Source organism: Typha latifolia, chromosome 15 (assembly GCF_019914945.1).
Source record: "Typha latifolia isolate L0001 chromosome 15, TyphaL0001v2, whole genome shotgun sequence".
Classification (NCBI taxonomy): Eukaryota; Viridiplantae; Streptophyta; class Magnoliopsida; order Poales; family Typhaceae; genus Typha; species Typha latifolia.
The window spans coordinates 2,956,850-2,959,512 of NC_133100.1; positions in this window are offsets into that span (position 1 = coordinate 2,956,850).

Here is a 2,663-nt window from a genome sequence, read left to right on the forward strand (position 1 = left end):
GTGGTTCATAACAATTTGGTATCAAAGCCGTCATTATCCTTGGACCAGTTGACAATCACACGAGGGATGGTAACAAGAATAATTGATGAGACTTCTACGGCTAGGGATTCACCATCGGCGACGACTACCCAACTACCTGAGAGCACAAATCCACCACTCGAACCGTCGACCCCATAGCCCTTGACATCTTAGCTGGAGGTGCTTCAATCCTTGCAACCAATACAAGCATTCATAGCTGAGATGGTGTTCACTATTCATGAAGTCTGTGATGAATAGACTTCATGAATAGTCTGGCCTACACCAAAACTATTCATGAAGCCACCCGCAACTAGGGTCTAGCCCAAAACAGAGCGGGGTAGACCCTGGCATAAACTACCTACACCAACACTAGAGATTGGCCTGAGCTACCTATGGCTAGGGCAAGCAATGGTCCAAACCAATGGGTCATGGAGTGGATGCCATAGCGGGCCCCCCTCCATGTGGTAGAAGGGACCCACGCGGGGAACGAGGATGCCACCCATGAAGATGGGCCATTTGTAGGGGCTCAAGTTTGGACCATATGACTCGATTTCCCCAAGTTCGCGGGAGGTGATCCACTAGTCTGGCTTTCGAGCGGATTAGTTCTTCACCTACCAATGGACCCCAGACCACTAGAAGGTCCTAATAGCCTCAGTCCACTTAGAGGATATCGCAATCAGATGGTTCCAAGCGGCACAACAAACTCAACAATTTCTATCTTGGGATGAGTTTGCGTCCGCCATATGTACTCAGTTTGGTCCAACTGAGTATGAAGACTTTCAAGCAATCTTGACTAAGCTAACTCAACGGACCACAGTCCGAGCTTATCAAGAAAAGTTTGAGAGAATTTGCAACCGCGTACCGAGTTGGTTAGACTCAGCCCCCCGCAACACCTTCATCAGTGGACTCAGGTCTGACATACAAGCGGAGGTCAAGGCCATGAGGCCTAGGACATTGTTGGAGGCCTTTTCTACAGCACCCATGATGAAGGAGAAGGTCAAGGAGCTACGAAGAAGCTCGAAGATGCCATGGAGCCCTATAGACTAGAGAGGATCTCGATCGGCTCCATCAAACAATGCTAGATTTGATCCTCCCACTTGGCCTCAAGGGGAGAAGCCCCTATGTAATGCCCCCGCTCGGCACGGGCACGTGAATGCCGACGCGCCCATACGGCACACGTGGCGCACGCGACAGATCGGGCAGGGCCCGTCACGCACATATATACTCCTGTGCACATATAATCATGATATCATCAAATAATACCTGCTAACATATCCATACTCACATAATCCAACACCAAATAAATAATATTATAAACCAAATAAACATGTTAACATATGAATATCCAAGTCTACAATAATATATACTAGACCACTACATAATCTAGTAGGACCCACGCAGACCACGACAAACCATCAAGATACAACTAAACAAATGATACACGAGTACACTATAATCTGACATGTACTATACGAATCATCGTCTGATACAATAAAGTACGGATATAACAATCAACGATACAACTCAATTTCTATACAAACTATCATCTATATAGTCTCGCACCTATAGCTCACCTTATCAATCTAAAATACCTGATACACTTAGTTAGGATCTTTTTTATTGCATTAGTTATTTATTTTCATTTAAATAAAATTTCTATAAGTCGCGTTCGAACGCAGGAGCGGTCGCGTTCGAACGCCCTTACGAACGCCTACATTAGGTTCGCAAATATAGAGAATGCATATTGTGCGTTCGAACGTGGTCGGGCGAGTTCGAACGCCAGCGCTCGAATGCCTGCATCGCGTTCGCACATACAGAGAATGTCTTTTGTGCATTCGAATGCAATCGACGGGAATCCTCTAGAATTAGGGTTACTTATTGTTTTAGGACTTGTTGGCTAGCATCTATAAATATGTGGATGGCAGTCAACTACATTATGCTATTGGATTATTGATTTCTTGCCTCCTATCTTCTCTCTAGACTCTCTCCCTCCTCCCTCTTCACCATCCTGCCACCTCTACCGTTGGCAAGATTTCTCCTAACTTCTAATCTCCCTCGACTGTCGAGTCACCCCTCTTCTTTGGGATCTCAACTACTTTGTTCCTTTCATCTATATCCCTTAATCACATTCACCATCCACCTTCATCTCCATACCCATCAATAACCCTAACATCCACTCCACCAATCACCACCACTATCACCCACGTTATTCCGTGTTTTTGTCCCTTTTGAAGTTCGAATCTGTGAAGAGCGTAAATACATGTAAATTAGGAAATTACGGATCTAACCCACTCGGTTTCGTAATTGTATGACTACCGGAGAATAGCTGACGAATATTTTCCCATAGTTGCGCGAATTGATTCTTATAATACATCCACATCTTGAAAGAAACATTGTGTAGCCTATCTTTTGGTACCGTAACCCATCAACTAGTATCGGAGCCCATCAATATCTTCTTAGGATATCTCCAGTCGCTATCACGTACCACATATCTAAGAGGGTTAGAAAAAAAAATAGAGTCATGAGCAAAAAAACTTAGTTTATATACCTTACCCCGAATCAGTGATGTCAAATAGAGAGTAAATCATGCATTGGATAATATGAATCAGAAAGAGCATGTTGTCATATATGAACATATCTATATG